At 40.8% G+C, this 19,758-nt stretch overlaps 1 pseudogene across 1 annotated transcript in view; it reads left to right on the forward strand.

Moving 5' to 3' along the window:
• LOC307038840 (protein-glutamine gamma-glutamyltransferase 2-like) overlaps positions 1-8,042 on the forward strand; it is a 69,677-nt pseudogene extending 61,635 nt beyond the window's left edge. The window contains exons 12-13 of the transcript XR_013810658.1: positions 5,741-5,854; positions 6,414-8,042. The product of XR_013810658.1 is annotated as a protein-glutamine gamma-glutamyltransferase 2-like (transcript). The remainder of the gene's footprint in view (positions 1-5,740; positions 5,855-6,413) is intronic.
• Positions 8,043-19,758: the final 11,716 nt, after the last annotated feature.

The raw sequence follows: 19,758 nt of genomic DNA on the forward strand, positions 1-19,758 counted from the left end.
CCAGACCGTCACCCATTGCCTCGTATCCAGGAACTCATCGACATCCTAAAAGGCCAAAGCTGGTTCAGCATTTTAGACCAAAGGAAGGCCTACCACCAAGGCTACATCGCTGAAGGATCCAGACACATGACGGCGTTCATCACCCCTTGGAGGCTGTATGAGTGGGTGAGGATACCTTTTGGACTCTCCAACGCCCCTGCTGCTTTTCAGCGCAGCATGGAGGAAATGTTGGACTCTCTGCGTGACAACTGCTGTATCCCTTACCTCGATGACATCCTCTGCTACTCCGACTCCTTCACTAGCCATGTTGAGGGAGTACGTCAAGTCCTGAGATCCTTGCAGTCCCATGGTGTCAAGCTTCGACCAACAAAGTGTGAGCTGTTCCAGAAAGAGGTCAGGTATGTTGGGAGGCTGGTCTCTGCAGACGGTGTCAGGATTGACCCAAAAGACATTGATGCCATCATGTCCCTGAAAGAGAAGAGGCCAAGCACAATTAGAGAAGTGCGGAAGTTACTGGGTTTCTTAAGCTACTACGGAGCCTATATTCAAAACTTCTCAAGCATTGCAAACCAGTTTATGAGCTGCCAAGGAAAGGAAACTCTACCGTGACACAGGGGAAACATAAGGTTGGAAAAGGAGCTCAGCTGCCCTCAAGGACACCTGTCCTGTGGACTGATGATCACCAAAGGATCCTTGAACAGCTGATTGACACGCTTTTACACCCACCTGTGTTGGCCTATCCGGATTTCGAACTGACATTTGTGCCCCACACTGACGCCTCTCAGCAGGGACTCGGCGCTGTGTTGTATCAACGACAGGATGGAAAATTGGGTTATCGCCTATGGTTCAAGAACTCTGTCTCCCGCTGAGAAGAATTACAAGATGCACTCAGGGAAACTGGAGTTTCTTGCTCTTAAGTGGGCGATATGTGTGAAATTTAGGGATTACCTGTTCTATGCACCCCATTTCACAGTATACACAGACAATAATCCCCTCACATACATGATGAGTACTTCCAAACTGAATGCTGTGGGCCACCGATGGGTAGGTGAGCTAGCAGACTTTAGGTTTGATGTCAAATACAGGCCAGGAAGACTGAACATAGACGCAGACACGCTCTCTCGTCTCCCTCTTCACATTGACACCTACGTCAGAGAGTGTACTGAGGAACTCACAAGAGAAATCATCCAAACCACATGGGATGGTTGTGAGTCTGCAAAGAGGCAGGATGTTGCTTATGTTGCTGCATTGGACCTGGCTTCATGCTCAGAGTCACCTGTGAATGTGTCAACCCTTACCATTGACCACAGTGAGCTAGTCAATGCCCAAAGGGAGGACCATGCAATCGGTGAGCTTATCAAACTTAAAGAGGCCAAGGCAATATTGACCAATGAGGACAGGAAGAGAGCCAGTGGAACACTCAGGAAGCTCATGCACGAGTGGGGAAAACTGCACATTGAAAATCAACTGTTGTACCGGAAAGCCAGTCAGCGGCAGCAGCTCGTCTTACCATCACGATACCACCCCCTGGTACTAGAGCATCTCCATGATGACATGGGACATGTTGGGGCTGAGAGGGTCATCCACCTGGCTCGAGACCGTTTCTACTTGCCTTTCATGAAAAAAGACATTGAAACCTATGTAACCAGAAAGTGCCCCTGTATCAAACAAAAGAAACCTGTGACACACGTCAGAGCACCAATGGGCAGCATCACTTCATCTGCACCACTTGAGCTTGTGTCTATAGACTATATGCTCCTGGAAACTAGCAAAGGGAGCTACGAGTACATTTTAGTAGTTATTGATCATTTAACAGATTTGCTCAAGTCTACGCAAAAATAAATAAATCTGGCAGAACAGCTGCTGAAAAAATCTATAATGACTTCATTCCAAGATTTGGCTCGCCGGCCAGGTTACACCACGACCAAGGCAGAGAGTTCGAAAATGACCTGTTCAAGACCCTGAGGCATCTGGCTGGAGTTGCTCATTCGAGGACAACCCCATGCCACCCCCAAGGACACCCAGCTGAGAGGTTCAATAGAACACTTCTCCAAATGTTGAGGACCCTGGGAGAAAAAGAAAAGAGCAACTGGAAAGACCACTTACCCCTGGTTGTACATGCATACAACTGCACCACGCATGAGGCAAAAGGCTTCTCACCCCACTACCTCATGTTTGGACGGCACCCGTGTCTCCCAGTAGATTTCATGTTTGGTCTGTCAGCCAAAGGTCAGACTGAAACAACACAGGGCTATGCTAAGAAATGGGCTCTGAGAATGAAAGAGGCTTACCGCATTGCATCTGAAAACAGTTAACACTCCAATGCAAGAAACAAGAAGTACTACGACTGTCACATCAAGGGAGGTGTGCTCCAATCTGGTGATAGAGTCCTAGTCCGCAACTCGAGTAAGAGAGGTGGACCTGGAAAATTGAGGTCCTACTGGGAACAAACTCTGTATGTTGTCAAAGAACAAGTTGTTGAAATTCCTGTGTACAAAGTGTGCCCTGAGACAGGTGGTGATAAGATCCGTACCCTCCATCGAAATCTCCTACACGTTGTCAATGACTTACCTGTAAACTTGCCTAAACCAACAGGAAATCCGCTACCACCTAGAGGGAAGAGCAAGAGTCATTATGTTGAGAAACAACGACAGAGAGAGACATCACAAAGCAGTGACTCAGAAAACTCTGATGAGGCACCTAGAGTACGATACTAGCTAAGAGTACCCCCACAAGCTGGACTTCGCTCACAGAATGTTGAACCTAGCTCTGGATCTCAGCGAAACATAGACGGTCCGAAAAGGGTACCTGAACCACATTGATATAGAGTGCCATCGAGATATGGAGTTGTTACACCTGAGAGAGAAACCAGACAAGAACATCCAGAAGAACGGACTGATGAGGAAGACCTGCCTGTGGATTCTGAAGCACCGCAAGAGCATGAGTATGTACAAGTACCCTATGGCTATGACCGACCTGTGACACCTCAGGATGAGCCAGTGATGAAATCCACATGGGACCGGAGACCTCCTCAAACGCTGACATATGACTCCCTTGGTCAGCCATCCTCCAGATCATGTGGGCCTACAGACCCAGCGGGACTCTATACTCTACAAGCCCTGCCATTCTGGGGAATGCAGCCCGTTCCTATGCCACATTACACTACACACCAGCCACTCCCTTACACTACACACCAGACACTGCCTTACACTGTAATGCTACCATACATACATGTACATTGATAAGGAGAGATTGTTACACCCACTCTCATACATATTGTATTCACCTGTGAATTTAAAGAACTGCCCTTATGAGAGTGTGTATAAGTGTTTTAAGTTCAAAGAGAAGGGTCACAAGTTAAGAGGTTGATGGTTAATGTCGGGAGCCATTTTTCTTTGTCGGGGAGTGTGTAACATACAAAGTGTGTGATCACAATTTTATGTTTATATTTAATATCATTTTATATTACCTGTTTAACAATGGACAGCAAGGGGCAGTAGATGGCAGAGTAACACTGCCGTGCCGTAAAGGGGTTTGTTATTATTTACGCGTCTGCCGTAAAATGTCTGACGTGATGACGGAGCTGTCGTTAGCTTGCTATTCTGGCAAGACCCGCCAAACGAGCAGTAAAAGGAATTCTCTGCTCATAATTTCTCCTGTTTTACAGCAATACTATCTGTCATCACGCCCTGCATAGCAGGGCCTGTTACATTTGCATAACTTGGAAGTTTACTGACATTTACATATCTTGTTTACCTGGCTCAAGTGGTGGCTCTGATATTGTTGTTTGGGCCACCACCTGAGAATTGACTTCTATTTAAGGAAACCTCTTCTTATGTCCATCATCTTGAATAAGACAGTTTAAACATACATTATGTCACAGCATAGGTACCTGTCAGCCAATAAGACACGTTTATTTCCATGCAACTCTCTGATTGGTCTGGTGTCTTGCCCCTGTTGCATTTGAACACAGGAAATTACAAACCTGCCGTCCTCTCAAGTGTTATTTATATTATTGAGGGAGAATTGTCCGGGGCTGCAGAAAAAATAAAATAATAATAATGCCCAGGCCAGGCGACGCCACTGGTGTTGTCTCAAATCGCACTAGGCAACTGTGTCCTCACTGGATGTGGTTATGGCCGATGGTGGTGACAAACTGCACATTTAACCCCCCAATATAACAGTGACTTATTTTCCATAACAATATTTTAGGTTTGTTAAATATAGAAATAAACACACGTACAGTATAACTGTTCTATGTAAGTGCTGTGTTTCCTAGAGCAACTGCATTCGTGGATAGTCACGTAACTTCTGTTGCGTAGCCGTTGCATTGGGAAGAACTTATGCTCCCAAAGTTCAGAAGTTTGCAAATTTAGACAAAGCGAAAATAGGGAGAGAGGGGAAGACATGAAGCAAAGGAAATTATTACTCAATGATCAAAGTACTTGACTGTATCCTGCTAGAGATTTTAGTAGCTAGCGGTCGTTCCGACCACAATGCTAGCCCTCTTTAACGAACTAACATCTCCCTGTCAGTCAACAACGAAAAAAAAACGACAAAAAATCTCTCTACAAGAAAGTTAAGAGAGGGCAAAGCTTAATAATTTACCAACAGAAAAATTCAAAGCAAGATCAAATAAGAAAGATAAAAGTTGAAAATAGTATAAATCTAGCTGGATTAACTGGAACAGGCTGCATGCAATATTGGTACATTCAAACTAGTAACATAATAACAAACACTGACTGTTGATAGTCCTGATATAAGAATATCTATCCTTTTATTAGAAACGTCTTATCATAAAAAATACATTTTACACAGGCTGTTTTCTCTCACCTTAATACACTGAACAAAAATATAAACGCAACACTTTTGTTTTTGCTCCCATTTTTCATGAGATGAACTCAAAGATCTAAAACATTTTATATATACACAAAATAACCATTTCTCTCAAATATTGTTCACAAATCTGTGATAGTGAGCACTTCTCCTTTGCCGAGATAATCCATCCCACCTCACAGGTGTGGCATATCAAGATGCTGATTAGACAGCATGATTATTGCACAGGTGTGCCTTAGGCTGGCCACAATAAAAGGCCACTCTGAAACGTGCAGTTTTGATTTATTGGGGGGGTCTGGGGGGGTCCGAAAACCCTAGGGTTAAACCCTAACCCTAACATGTCACCCATCTCCTTCGCATAGAGTTGATCAGGTAGTTGATTGTGGCCTGTGGAATGTTGGTCCACTCCTCTTCAATGGCTGTGCGAAGTTGCTGGATATTGGCAGGAACTGGAACACGCTGTTGTATACGCCGATCCAGAGCATCCCAAACATGCTCAATGGGTGACATGTTAGGGTTAGGGTTAAACTTGACTGGTTTTCGGACCCCCCCCATTAAAGCAAAACTGCACGTTTCAGAGTGGCCTTTTATTGTGGCCAGCCTAATGCACACCTGTGCAATAATCATGCTGTCTAATCAGCATCTTGATATGCCACACCTGTGAGGTGGGATGGATTATCTTGGTAAAGGAGAAGTGCTCACAGATTTTTTCAGATTTGTGAACAATATTTGAGAGAAATGGTTATTTTGTGTATATAGAAAATGTTTTAGATCTTTGAGTTCATCTCATGAAAAATGGGAGCAAAAACAAAAGTGTTACGTTTATATTTTTGTTCAGTGTACATGATTGGTAGTGATGATTCCTGACGAATGTTTTTAAATAATCCGTTCAAATGTGTCCCAGGTTTTAAGGTATGCCAAAGTGGATCATACGACAAGAGCGGAAGTGACTTTCCTGAACTCGACGCGCAACGAGACGTTGACCAACTGCACTCTGACCCTCTCCGGAAGTGGACTGGTGAGATACGAGGTGGTATTAAAGTGAGTGTGTTTGTGTGCGTGTGACATAACCTCAACGGTTAAATGCTATAAAAGATTAAAGGATGGTTACTACTAGATTATAAAGTTGGCAACATTCACTGTCATAAGAAACTACAATCTTAGTTTTATCAGCTTATTTAACAATGTAATCGTATGATTCCTTCCCATATTATTGCAGATCTGCTGTAAGCCAGCTAGATAACGTAGATAACCTAGTAATTTTCAGATAAACTGACAAAACACTTACAACTATGGACAGACTAACTCTGCCAACAGTGGCACTTTATAATACCCAAACGTCACCAAGTGTGCATCACTTTTAAGTGTCCCCCTGGTTTCTGTTGTGTTTTGAGCTCCTTGCAGTGTTTTTCTGCTTGTAATGCTTGACTGTTTTAAATATAGACAACATTTAATTGGCACCAAAATCGGTTGTGTGGTTCAATTCTCAAGGCATAAGTTAAAAGTTGTGTTGCCCATCCAAACTCTGAATAAATCTGAGTCTTCTTTTATCTCATTACACTTTGTGTTTCCTGCAGGATGGCAGACTTGGGGCCAAACAACCGTATTCGTGTGTGTCACGTTCTCCTTCGTTTACTACAAGTCCGGTAAGAGGACTCTGGTGGCCGACATTGACTGCTCCACCTTCAGAGACATCAAGGCCAGCTGCATCGTCAACGTCCAGCCGTAAACTCTTTACGAAACAAATCACCAGGTTTATAGCTCTTTATGAGATGTTTTTACTTTGAAATCATTCAGGGACTTTCAGAAGGAAGACAACATTATTTTTAATCAATGGAGGCTAAAGTATTTATAAAAAGTAGTTATACGTACACTATCAACTGTGGTTTTAATTTAAACATGTTTACTTTCAACTTTGCATTATGGCCTTTTCCTTGGTACTGCTACACCTATTACTCCTGTTGTGGTGTTAAATATTGGTATAATGGAATATATATAAAAATATAATTTCTTTTTTTATTGCAAACTTTAAACTTTCGAAATCTAACAAACAATGTACTGTAGGTCTGTCATCATTTATAATTATACAAATCAAGTAAAGCAAACTGCTCGCCACAATTTAAATGTACATTTATCATCTCAAAATAACCAACAATGTCTGCCTGTAAAGCCCTAATAGTTGGCACCGCCATGATTCCGTCAATAAAAAGTTTTTTTATTATTGCATGATACTTAACATGTGCAACATTCTCCCAAAAATGTAAGCTGTGTTCACATATGAACACCACTTACCTGATTACCGAAGCATACATTTAAAAGTGGATAAACATTTTAATTCTTCTATACACACTTAAACACACTGAAATGATTTGATGTCCAGCATTGCTCCTTTAACTCTTCTGAGGAAGTGATGCAAAGTTTAATTCACAAACTAATACAGCTTAACATTATGCACTCATTAGAGGAATACAAACTCTCAACTTTTATCTTTAGAGGGATGTTCACGGTCCAATTTGAACTTTAGTCTTAATCGGTTGGCTTCAATTGCAACAAAAATATCCATCTATTAATCATCTATCAATGCTCGGACCTGCTCCTGATGAAGTGATGCGCGGTCAGCTTGTGTCAAAAAGAGAGAAGAGACTAAATGAAGGGAAAGTGGGACTGTATCTTTTTTATGTTGTTATTGAAGCCAGAATCACACAAATAAAGATAATTGAAAGGCATATGTCGAGCCCCCTCTTTGTTCAGAAGTGAAGATACAATTTTAAATTATCATTTTGCTTAGAGAATATAATCCAACGTGTTTCTTTAATTTAACAGGATTATGGTTGCTCATAAAAGTCTACACGTATCGTTACTCAAAATAGATAAAAAATAAGTGAGGTTTTTTTTATTGTTATTAGCATAAATGCAGAACAATGATCAACATTTTAAAGGGGAAGAAATAACTGAAAAATAATTCTTCCCTCATAATACTCACATTTTTTACGACAAATATGGAAACTAACTGCACTGATATGAAGAAAAAAAACACAATTCCAAAGAAAGAAATGTGAAATGTGGGATTTAAAAATAAAAATGTAAACAAATATATCGTTGAAGTTATGATTGATGTTACACTACGTGCATTTTGTAAAATCTTTTTTTTCATTACTCTTTATAAACACTACAGCCAAAGGATGTCAGAAAAGGTTTAGCATGGAAACCAGCTAAGCTTAGTTTAAGGTGTGTTACACAGCGTCCACACGGCGGCGTGCGTTGAAGTAAAGACCGTCGTGAGACAGGTTAGTTTTACCCTACTGATGATGTGTTGTTGCAATAGTAATCCGGGCGTGTCTGAAACTCGAACAACAAACAATCACATGAATCTCCCACCCCGGACACACAAGCATGCGGTTTGATTGGCTAGAGCTTGTACTGGCATATGATCTGATTGGCTGACGCTTCCGCCGAAGCTTCAAAAGTTGAACATTGCTCAACTTTTGAAGCGAAGCAACGGAACCACAATGCAGTTCGGCAAAGCGTGACGTCACCCCATTCAAAGTGAATGGGCAGACGCGTTGAAGCTTCAGCGCACGCTGTCGTGTGGACAGGCCGTTACAGTATATCTGAGATTAAAATGCCACTTAAATCATTTTTCTCAATGGAGAGAGAGAAAGTCATTTCAAATTTGGCACATATAATTATCAAATCAAGTTTTATTTATATAGCACATTTTTAAAACGATTTTTTTGGCGAGCCAAAGTGCTGTACATACAATAAAAACACTTTTAAAACAAATACAACAGCATAAATTAAAAATCACACACAGGGATCGTCGTGCTCCGCTCAGACTAGAAGGCCAGAGAGAAGAAGTGAGTTTTAAGTGTTGATTTAAAAAACCCTAGGGTCTGGGCCGACCTCACATGGAGGGGCAGAGTGTTCCAGAGCCTAGGTGCCCTCGGGTTTTGAGCCTGGTCAGCAGCTGGTCAGCCGACCTTAAAGCTCTGCCTGGGGTGTAGCGAAGGAGGAGTTCGGCTATATAGGCCGGAGCCAGCCCATTTAGGGCTTTAAAAACAAATAAAAAGGAGTTTAAAATCAATTCTGAACCGAATTGGAAGCCAGTGCAGTGAGGCAATAATTGGGATGATGTGGGCCTGCTTTTTATGGCCAGTGAGAAGACGTGCAGCTGCGTTCTGCACTAGCTGCAGGTGTCTAATTAACGCCTGGTCCATATCCACATACAGAGCATTGCAGTAATCCAGTTTCGAGGTAACAAAGGCGTTAGTAACCCTTTCTAGGTCTTTGAAAGATAAAAATGACTTGGTCTTGGCCAATAGTCGTATTTTAAAAAAGCAGGTCTTGACTACGGTGCTGGCCTGCTTATCAAATTTAAAAGCGCTATTGAAGGTCACTCCAAGGTTCATGACAGAGGGGAGGATGTTTTTATTGAGGGAGCCCAGAATTTAAACCGGGGAGGCTGGAGGTTGGGGTCCAAAAAAGTTGACCTCGGTCTTGCTCTCGTTGAGGTTGAGGACATTTTGGCTCAGCCAGGATTTGATCTCTGCTAAGCAGTCCTTCAGCTGCTGTAGTGAGTTGACATTTGAATTGAGAGGCAGATAGATCTGTACATCATCGGCGTAACAATGGAAGGGGATGTTTTGTTTTGTGATAATTGAACCTAGGGGCAGTATGTACAGTAGAAAAAGGATGGGGCCCAGAATCGAGCCTTGGGGAACCCCACAGGTAAGAGGGGCTTTAGCAGAGGAGAAGGCACCTGCACTGAGAAGCTGCGGTCTGTCAGGTAGGACCTGAACCATGCAAGTGCAGAGCCTGTGATGCCTGCGGACTGTTCAAGCCGTGAAAACAGGATGCTATGGTCCACAGTGTCAAAGGCAGCTGTAGTGTTAATTTCGTTGACTAAAACTATGACAAAATATGTTCGTCAACAACCTTTTTTTCCATGACTAAAACGAGACGATGACGAGAAGGCACCAACGAGAGTAAAGAATAACTGTAACGAAATCATGCAATATCATTGACGAAAAGTGACGAGACGAAAATGTAGTTTACTTAATAAAAACTATGCCAAAATCTCTCTCTTTAGTCTACTTTCGTTGACGGAAAAAAAATCACTTTTAACATGTGTTTTTTACAGTCAATATGCAGAGACAAAGGGTCGCAGCTCTCACTATGTTCACTAATATTTGCCTTAAATACATTGAAATGTGAAAGTTGAACAAAAAAGTTATGTTGCTTGGTAAAATGTAAATGTAACCTTTTGCTAAGAAAGTTCACTCCACATCACTGATGTGTAGGTGATCTAGTATTTAGTCATGTTTAATGGCATGTACTGTATATCAGTGTATTAGAGTCATTACTTTATGCTTTCTTTGTAAAGTATGAAAAAGGTGTACCTTGGAATCCGTGCTGAAGTTCTCTGCTGTTAGGAGTCCAGATCTGTCTCTCCTCCTCTGGATCACCTTAAGGCAGTGGTTTTCAAAGTGTGAGGCGCGCCTCCCCTGGGGGGCGCCAGAGAGCTTCAGTGGAGGCGCAGCGTGAGACACAAAAGGACGAGAAAAAGACGAGTAAAGTGACACTTGCCCACTTGTGGCTGTCTGTGGAGACCGAGTTCCCCCACCTCGCCAAAAAGGCTGTAAAAGTGCTCATTCCCTTCACCTCCACCTACCTGTGTGAGTGCAGGTTTTCCGCATTGACTTTGATCAAAAGCAAGTACCGGTCAAGGCTGCAGCCAGAGGATGATCTGCGTTTATTCCTCTGTGCATCAAAGACGCAGACTCATTGTTCCCACTAAAGTAGGGGTGAGTGTAATAAGGAGGGAAAGTTGAGGTTCAGTGTGTTACCGGGAGCATATAAGGATTTATCCACCATGTTGAAAATATTAAAAAAAATATGTCTTGAGAACACGGCGTGCGCAAATATACGGGTCGTGCTGCAGCTAGATGTGCCTGTCCTCTGTAAGAAGGTGTCGGCGACTGACATGCAAGGAAGAACGGCTGTCCACAGGCTGTTCCAACTTTAACAACTGTATTAACTTCCAGGATGGTGAATTGAACATGCAATTGTAATTGGGTGTGTGTAGGCCTGTCGCGATAATCGATACATTGACTTATCGTACGATAAATAAAAATGGACTCGATAACTTTTCTGAGCTCGATAAATTGCCGTTTACATAAAGATGTGACCAGCATTTTAGCCTGGAGCGCTGTGGCTGCCAGGCGCGCTGTGAGGGGCGGGGCTGACACACAGCCAGGTCAGGACACTCCGCATTCACGTGCAGCAGCGTAGCAGCCAAATTAATAATATAGCGACAAGCGGGAGACAACGTGTGACTTACTCGCGGGGAATTTAAAGTGAAATGGAATTGGTTACAAAACCTAACGACACATCTCGATTCTCCGGTCTGGCAGTGTTTTGGATTCAAACCAAATCAACGAGGCGAACCTACGGACTTGAATGAGCCGGGCGGTGTGTCGCATTGGTTTAAAAAAGATAGCGACAAAAGCAGGCAATACCACGCATTTTAAACCACCTAAAACACAACCACCCCATTCCGTTTTCCCAGCTGGGAGCAAACACGGCAGCTGGAGACGGAGAGCCCCCGCCCGACAATGCAAACATGTTGGTGTTCCTTGCTCGAAAACTTAGAAAAACAGATTTGGATATGGCCTGTTGAGGCATCTGGGTCTTTGACAGTGGACTGTACACTTGACTGTTGTTTTAAGGAGGTTTTTTTTGCTTGTGAGATAATGTGTGCTCATATTTATTTATTTATTTATGTATATATATATATATATATATGAGAGAGAGAGCTCTGTTTTCCAGCCTGACTCATTTAATTTATTGTTTTGGTTGTGTGTGATTTAATTAATTTATTATAATTTAATTAATTGGTTTTATTTATTATATATAATTTATATATTTTAATATTATTTCACATTTCATTTGCAATGTTGAATGTTCAATAAAAAGTTATGTTTGAAAGGATGTACTTGAATTATTATTATATATTATCATTATGTCTAAAATGGTCTTAAAACGGTGCCGACAATATTATCGTTTATCGCAATAATTTCCAGAAAAATTTATCGTCCAACAAAATTAATTATCGTGACAGGCCTAGGTGTGTGGTATATTTTCATGCACGGACACGCATGTTCCACAACACACAAACTGAACAACACTCAATTTTCCAATCGCTACCAGCGTACTTGCGATCTTGTTATAATAACAAGTGCACGTTACTGATGCAATATGGTTGAGACCATTCGGGCTTATTCTAGAGGGGTGCAAGGAATAGTCCAAGTAGTGGGGGAGTTTTATACAATATGTTTAAAACATAAAAATAAAAAGGTTTTAAAAAGTTATTGTTTAATGTTTTAAGGAGGTGACGCTACTCAGCCAATCAAATCGGTGCAGTTCAGCACGATAGATTCAAACACACACAGAGACACGACAAGAGGAGAGAAACAGTCGGAGTTATTTAAAATGGCGGAAGGTAGACAGCGAAAACAGAGCATTTAATTACATTTTCTCTTACTGGACCTCTTTGAAATGCAATTGAATACCCCTGCATTATAGCAACAACAACAATAATAATAATAATAATAATAATAATAATAATAATAACAGCAATAATAATTGGGAGGGGGGGCGCGGCTGTTCTTATGTTCTCTGAGGGGAGGCTCACCTACCCACACTTTGAAAACCCCTGCCTTAAGGAGACTTTGAACAAACATATGTAAAGTTATATGCGTGGGTTACAGACTTCTTTACATGCTGAAGGATTATTTGAATTATTTGAAGTATTAAAGTACCGTGTTATGGCAGGAAAGTTAAATCTAGTATATTCATTTTAAAGTCACCTTATATATATTCATGTGTGTTAAATTTGAAGGGACAAAGTATATTTTCCCTCCCCAATATATTGAGGTGAAGTCTTTGTGTTCAGAGAGGGATGTGAGCAGGGGACATCCTTATTTGGGGATAGCTCCAAAACGCTGGAATGTTTCCCTCATAAAAGAAGAGGGTGCGTTACACATGCTTAGGGCAAATGTGTGTGTTTTCATTGCAGTAAATATATGTGCTGCGTGATTACTGTTCAACTATACCTCTGTTTTTATTCTTTCATGTGTGGGTACTAAATGGCTACAAACGTTGTGGAGAAATTAGCTTAAACATGTTTTATTACTCTATATGAAATGGAAGCAGCCTTTATGACAGGGACGAGAGAGCTGGGGGAGGGGACATTCTTCTTAAGATTTTCAGCATGTCAATTATCAGGGAAATCTACTTGTTTTAAATAGAGGTGTGTGGTTAATTACTTTGTATTAATAATAACAGTATGTGTAAAGGAAGCTGGAAATATACAATGTGAAACCTTTTATTTGAAGTAAAGATGTGAACAATAGCTCAAACAAATGGAAAGGCTGCAGGACAAATGAGTGTGTTCTCTATATTGGGCCTGTGTGAAGTTTGACTATTTGAAAAGCATCTCTAATACTACTTAAGAGCATAGGTAATGTGTTCCTCGTTATTATTGATATGAAAGTAATTTACATGTATTACGTATATTTAGCCAACTATAACAACTATATCTTAAAACATACTTTTAACTTGTGTGTGGTAACCTGAGGGGGGGAGATGGACACAGGGACAAAGGGCCATAAAGGGGATGTGTGTGTGCTGGCTGCAAGATGTGAAATAAGATAAGGAAACTTGTTGTTTAGAGCAGGTTCGTACCAGACACCAAAAGGTATCTGGTTTTCGTCAAACTGAAAGAGACTTTTTGTTTCCGGGTTTCTTCTGCTGTGTCGCACTGATTGGGTGCGACAGGCCATGTGTTGGTCTCTCCCAATAAGATGACCTCTGGGGGAAAGCACGCACACACCTCCTCCTGTGTTTTTAGTATGAAAGCCTGTGTTTTCCTTTGGTTCGATCTTTTTTTCTTCAGGCTGACCAGAGAGTAAGACAGGAGAAAGATTAGGAAGTACTTCCTTTGTATTTGTTTTGTTACTTTGTATCATTAAAACAAGATTATTGTTTAACTTGCATTCTGGTGTTTCTTAATCCCTTCCTTTTTTACGAATTTACCCAGTTTACCAAACGACACGCGGAGACGAGGTTGATTTTAAACATCCTCCTAATCTCCAACAAATGGTGACCCGACGTGTCTGAGTGGGGTGTTTCAGGGAAGAGAACACCAATGGCAAGCGGACGGAATAGTCCAGGGCTAAACATCTCGGCCTCTTCTGACAACTAAAAACAGAGCTCTGTACAATACCAGGTGAGCAGACACCAGTTTAATTTGAAATCTGTGATTTGACCATATTCCAAATTTTAGGGTTGTCAGACGAAGTTTACAGTGTTTTTATGGTAACAATACGGATACGTGTTTTAGTTGTAAAGTCGGATATTGAGTTCCTGCAGCTGGAAGGGTAAAAAAGTGGAGGTATAGAGTCCCCACAGTTATACTGTCTGGAGTAGTCAAATGGTAGTATTAAGTCTCCATATAAGACTGACTCAAAATAACAAATCCACAGCTCGACGGAGCTGGAGATGAGTTATTTATGTTATAAGTGATCCAAAGGAGAGTAACGCAAACTTCAGAAAGTCATTCTGAAGTGACCGGGCCTCACTATATCCTTTGTTGTGTTGGGGTTGAATCTATAAAGCCAAACGTCACGATAAAGAGTTCTGTAAGCCTGGGTTACGACTCCATGTCAGCGTCACATTGTTGAAAGACGGTGTTGAAGCGCGCTGAGAGGCTTGCTAAACTTGTTGGAATAAACATCGGACAATAAAAGCTGAATAGACTGTACGGGGAATTTTTTATACATATAAAAGTGAATCAGCAAGTATTTCAGCGTAGGGTATTGAGTCTCTAACGGCTGGAAGGGTATAGAGTCCCTGGCCTAGTGGAGGTATGGGAGTCCTCACAGGCTATACTTGCTGGGGAAGCCAAGTAGAGTATCGAGTCTCTATCCATGGCTAAAGTGAATAACAAATCTGAGGTTCATAGGAACCAAAAGGTGCGTTATAAGTCTGTTGGGTTTAAACTCCCATTCTGTTGAAAGAAATATCGCATCTTAAAAGCTGGACAGACAGTAAGGAGGATATATTTCTTGTGAATAAATAGAATATATTATTGAACATGAAACAGCCTAAGTCAGATGAATAGATACAAAGTCATAATGAAGGGAGAATTTGACCGAGAGGAGCGTGAGTTAAGAGCTTACGAGAACAGTGGGTTCAAGCAGAACAATTGAATAAAAGGATAGCAGAAATGTTAATTGTTGAAAGAAGCCCCCCTTTTCCTAAAGAGGCTGAGAACTACAGCGGGGGAGAGAGAAGGGGGTGTCAGTATTTGTCTGTGAGAGTTCCCCCCCCCTTTTTCCTCTCGAGAGCAGCAGCTGCCCGGAGGGTGTCTGCTTGCTTTTTCTCTAGTGATCTGAAGTTGGAGTGAAATACATAAAAAATGAACAGATCAAGGTGTGATTTGAAGTGGTAGATATATTGAAATAAATAAGAAACAATGATTTACTGCTATTTAAACATAGTCTTTGAGAACTGATTGATACCGTTGCATTGCGTTGTGAATTTCATGGTAGTTGTCATTAACTAAGGATTGTACTTAATTATATTCCAAGGGGGAAATTATATTAAATACAGGAACAAAAGAGTAGAAAGTAAAGAGAAGGTTTTTGTAAGTTTGTTGATGTTTAAGCATGACAGAGGTCCTGCACGAGGTTTTGCTCCAGCCATCTCACACGGTTACACAAAGGGGTGATTTATGAGAAACTTGTAGACAGGAGAAATTAGATGTTTTGGAAAGTAGAGAGAGAGAGAGAGAAAGGTAAGGTTGTTGGAAAAATATAGAGAGTAAAAGTTCTATAAAGTTAACTACTATTCGGGAGAATGTCATATTGTTGAATGAGTAACCTAAAATAAATGAAGATGGTGAAATAGTTTGATTAAGGATACAACCGGTAACCACTGATTAAATACACAGTGATGGTGTACATGAACATTGAGAGTAGATTAAGTTGTTTTGTTCTTCATGCTTTTCACCAGAAGTCATTTGAATTGTTATTATTTTTAAGTAGTGTTGTTTTGTGTTATATTTCTAAACTATAATGTACCCACATGCATGTGGTTTCTTTGTCCCAGTTCATTTTAAAGTCAGCCACCTCATGGCTAAATCTATTTGACCCCATGAGGTCAAGAGTCATTCTGTTAGACCACCATCTTGTGAAAGACAAATCATTGTTCTTTTGTCACATTTTGAATTAGAAAAGAGTTCATTTTGCGAGATCAATTTATCTATAAATGTTGTAGTGGGAGTTTTGTGTTTGCTAACATTTTTAGGAACGACAACACCAGGAGATGAGTAAACTCAAGAATCCGTGGAGTGTAAATACATTGAGAAAAACACATTTTTATACTCTAACTGTTTGCACATTATAGACAAGGAATTTAGACAATATAAATAAATATTCACCAAAAGTAATAAGTATAATGGAAAGTAGACATAGGCCTACACTTGAGTCAAATTATATTACTGTGATCTGATCAGTGTGCTCTGCAGGTTTACTATTGTTCTAAGTAACAGTGGGATTTAAAATATTGGAGAAAGTATGGAGATGTTCTTTCGTAGTGGGTGAAATATGTGATGCTTGAAACAGGTATTTCAATTTATGGAAGAAAATGGTTTCCTGAAAGAATCAGGTTGGGTAGATATGTAACAATGGATGAAACAATTTATAGAGGGAGTTTTTGTAATATCATTAGTAGACATTAATGGTGTTGTTTAGATGGCATTTAGCAACTAAGACAGATAGTATGATTAGAAAGAGACAGAGTGGAAAGGGTTGGATTGATTTAATCTCAGTGTGCTAGATTTCTTATGGATAATGCGTCCCGGGACCTGGACTCCCCCTCTGAGTTAGAAAGGCTACGACCCCGTCCCTCCAAGCAGACAAAAGACCTAACCCAACAGGAGACTCCTCCTTCTCCATCAAACAGACAGAGAACCAGAGCTGAACCGTCTCTACCTGAGGCATCCAGAACCAAACCGCTTGCTGACATACAGAAATACTCTCATCAGTCCCTCAGACAGGGCATGAAGCTGAGCCACGAGATTTGGCACAGGAGCAGAGTGGGGGACATGAGAGAGGAATCCGCCCTCCATAAAGCAGCAGAGAGACTGTAAAGGAGGAGATGAAATGCAAAGCAGTGCAAAGAACAGTGGCATGATGTGGGCTGCAGATGTAACTGGGCCAAAGGCTGCCTAAAACAGTTACAGTGGATGGATTCAAGAGCTGATGGACTGAAGAGAAGACAGAATCAGAGGAGTTGGCATAGTCGATTTGAAGTGAGGAGGTCGGGGTCACGGCTTAAGACAACCAGGGGAGGAGAAAGGGAAAACGGGAATGAGTGAGTTTACACATAAACACACTTATTCACAAAACGCACATAGAAGACACCACATTAAAAGAACTTGAATTTACTTGATAAATAAGCAAAGATAAAAAGATATATTAACCATGAATTAATCTATTGGTAAATTCAAAATAGCAGTAAAGAGGAAACTATTAATGTAAAATGAGAAAATCATCCTAAAAACACACTGAGGGTTAAAGGGGGAGACATGAGGGAAATATGCACTACACTTTAAGCAGGGGGTGTTTTGGAGTAGCACAGTGTAGAACCATATTCTTCAATCTTTCCATCATATTAATAAATGATTCTTCAAGAGATTTTTTATTCATGTGTGAATAAAGTAGTGATCTCATTTGTTACAATATTGATTTCACCATTGTGGCATAGTTATTACCATAGGAGGGCTTTAGGATGGAAACTGTTTTTAATCCTTGATAAAGTAAAGGGTGATGGTTGCATGTTCGGACACCCAAGGTTCCACACACTGCTAAAGAGTTTAACATTGTTTTTAAGTAGACCAGAATTGAAGATAAATTAGTATAATGAGCTATGAAATGCAGGGCAACACAGATCCTAGTAATGTTTTGACTTAAGATAATAGTTATGTACACAAGTTTCTGAATTAGATTTATTAGTCATTTTAGTACTACTTAGGTGTAAATAAATTGCAGTAGTAGTAGTACTATTATGAAGTGAGTTTTGTACCAAGTTGCAGGAAATGTGGGAAGCAGCCGTCCCGATGACAAGTTAGAGATATCTGACTTAAAGTGGTAATCGTGAATTGATAAATGATGGCGCTCCATATATGACTGATTTTTGTAGACATAGGATACTGGCCTATGCTGAAATATCAAAGTCTCTGCAGAGCACGACACATGGCCAATAAAACTGAGACCAAATGACCTTTGACCCTGACTGACAGTGTGACTTGAGAAAAGCACTATCAATGACAGACTCTGGGGCTGACCAAACTTGACATTACAACCTGACAGAGTGAGTGTGAATGTATTTCTGCATGCGATCAGTGCAGCTGCATGATTCTAAAACAATAACTAACCAAGCATGTTTTTAGACTAACACATTATTTTGGAGCTCCATGGGAAACACAGGTTTCCTACAATTCCACACATTTGGAAAAACGCACATGTGACCCGTTTCTAATTCCCACAGGAGTTGGCGGTTTGCAAATGTAAAACTCAAACTAAAATCTAAAGATTCTGTTTCTTTTAGGACTGCCAGCTGGAAATGAACACTTATTTTCACTGGAGTGTTTACTGTGAAAAATGATGGATGTACTTTTGTGAATGATGTTTGGTATTTTCTTATAACCACTGGTTACCTGAAGGTTTTCTTCCCATACAGGATTTTGTTACACATGTGTACATGTGTAAAAAGGGGGAGTGTGGGATTTTTTCATTTAGGGACTGGAAGGAACCTGCCGCCCCAACTCAGATGTTCAATCTGACCATTGATTGACAGTTTTAGATTTAACCTGCTCCATATCTGGGGATAAGATACTGTTTGATTAATGTTGACATGTTTCTAATATTGATTGAGTTATAACAGGTAACACAGATGCAGAATCAGTGGCCAAGGGGCTACTGTGAGAGATGTCATTCCAGAAGGGAGTACCAGAGAAGTTGACCTGTGATAATGAAACAATTTTGTAATATTTCAACAGGTATTAAAATAACTGAGGTTTGAACTGTAGAAAGAACATATTACAGTTAAGCTAAAACATAGTAATGTAATGAGATTTAATTTAGACAACATCTTGTAACTAGCCTGATAGAAGTAAAAGCCATAGACTTTATTGAGGTAACATTATGGGGATACATTTAATTTAAATTCATAATAGAAAGACATTTGATGACAGTATGTTGGATTTCTGTATTCATTTTTCAGCTTGATAATATCTAAGCAGTGACAGGTAGAAGCAGTCTCACCACGAAATCATTCACTTTGTCAGTATCATGATCTTAGTTGTTTTTAATCCATAACATTAGTGTGTTTCTTTACCAGAGACATTAGCAGTTCATATTATATTTAGATTTTAAATAGGATCTCAAGGATTTCATTTACAGATACTTGTCAGAAATTCAGAGCTATTCAAATAGGTTATTTAGTTCACCTGAAGATGTTGGGGTTTATTTTGTTGACACAGGCCAAGTATTAAGATTCTGAAGCGGCACTGGCAGATAGGAGGTCTGCAACTAATTTAGAAAGCCTGTTCACAGACAGCTGTTGTTTTAAGACACCCCACCAACAGGCTCCAAGCAGCCTACCAGTGGTGGGTCAAACACCTGAGGGCCCAGAAGCCCTGAGCGTAGACTGGAGGGGTGGGTATCAGATTTCTCCACACAGGTTCCTGACGCCAAAAGGGGGACCCGAGGAGCAAGAGGCCGACACAGCGGAGTTCGTCTGGCTGAAGGTCGTCAGGCCTACGTGGCTCAACCCCAGGTTCTGCGGCCTCTACAG

The sequence above is a fragment of the Notothenia rossii genome (assembly GCF_949606895.1).
Source record: "Notothenia rossii genome assembly, chromosome: 5".
NCBI classification, from domain to species: Eukaryota; Metazoa; Chordata; class Actinopteri; order Perciformes; family Nototheniidae; genus Notothenia; species Notothenia rossii.